This window comes from Formica exsecta, unplaced genomic scaffold (assembly GCF_003651465.1).
Source record: "Formica exsecta isolate Colony F162 unplaced genomic scaffold, ASM365146v1 scaffold878, whole genome shotgun sequence".
Classification (NCBI taxonomy): Eukaryota; Metazoa; Arthropoda; class Insecta; order Hymenoptera; family Formicidae; genus Formica; species Formica exsecta.
In genome coordinates this window covers 538,408-539,866 of record NW_021853648.1, presented here as the reverse complement: position 1 = coordinate 539,866, position 1,459 = coordinate 538,408, and the positions used below count along the sequence as shown (strand labels likewise).

Genomic DNA, 1,459 nt, shown 5'->3' with positions numbered 1-1,459 from the left:
AATGACTGCACGTTAAAGAAAAAAAAACGTATTACAATTGAAGATTCATCTAAAATATGATATCAAATAAAAAAAAAAAAAAAAAAAAATGTCATCTTTTTATCATCTGTGAATTCTGATATTGATTTTTTTATATTAATTGCAAGAGCCGCTAAAATAATTGAATACGTAGTTGAAGTTAAAAGAACGCTCACACTTTTTCATTGGTTTTTTCGATTTCTTTTTGACGCATCGATGCTTGCAAGGGGACGTTCCAGACAAATTGCCTAACTCCTCCGCCTTCGCAGGAGGGCAATTGAGCAGGAGGGTTGTTAGATTTTCCTTCGGAAAAGTTCGGCCTACGGCCGATTCGTCTTGCGGTGGATAGTAATTTAGACTAGTTCAACAATAAAGATGATACGCTGGCATTTTCTTTTCAAAGCAAAGCGGATCCTTCCAATTTACGACTCGAGATATGGCTATACATGGTCTAATAATTAAGAGCGTTGATATTTTTTTTTCTCCTTGGAAGAATAATAAAATACGTTTTTAATATTATTTTATTATTATTTTTACTTTTTTATTACTGTCCTATCTATTCATTATGTTTTGCATGTATATAAATTTTATTTCGCGATATATAAGTAACTTGCTCAATTAATGTTTAATTTAATATATTTTTTATAAAAAATGTCAAATAACATTTTAAAAGAATAAGAATAATTAATTTTTTTTAAATTAAACTTTTGATCCAATGGATTAAGAAAAATTTTCCTCTTTCTCTCTTTCTCTCTATCGTGTTAAATCCTTTTATTTATTCTATTATATTTTTGCTATATTATGCGGAAAAGCGTAAAGTTGCTTATAGGGAGAAGGCGAGATATTAAATGACCGGGAAAGCTTTGCCCTTTTAAGGCATCCGTCTTTACACGGAAGGCTATTTCCGTAATCGATTATCTGTGGCGCCAGCTTTCATAATTCAGCACATACGTTGGGTTCTTATCACTATTGCACGGATCTGGAGATACCCAGGAGAACTGCCCGAATGAAATACTATTTTAACGCATCCTCAATCTTACATTACTAGGTCGAGTCCTTCTTTTAAAGTCCTGAATAAAAATATTCTTATTGTGTATCTAAAAAATAACTAGTTTATTACAAATACGCAATATATATTTAAAAAATGATAGTAGTATATATAATAAAGGAAAGATGCAATAAATATTCATAAAGAAAGATTTATTTCACAAGTCATTATTTTTAATCAACAGTATTTATAATTAAAGTGTTATTGATTTCTATATAAATTTTTCTTATATACGCACACACACATACATGCACATATGTTATCAATTTTACGAAAAATTAATTTAAGATCTCATCCTTTAAAATAAATAAGATCGCAGTTAGAATGACAAGATGGTATTTTCTCGTTTTTATCCGGGAAAAAAGTTCATATATATAATAAAATATAATATAT

The 1,459-nt window shown here is 28.9% G+C and overlaps 1 protein-coding gene across 1 annotated transcript in view; it reads right to left on the bottom strand.

Annotated features, from left to right (window-relative positions):
- LOC115244866 (growth hormone secretagogue receptor type 1) overlaps positions 1-1,459 on the bottom strand; it is a 43,109-nt gene that overhangs the window by 17,643 nt on the left and 24,007 nt on the right. The gene's annotated exons all lie outside the window — the stretch shown is intronic.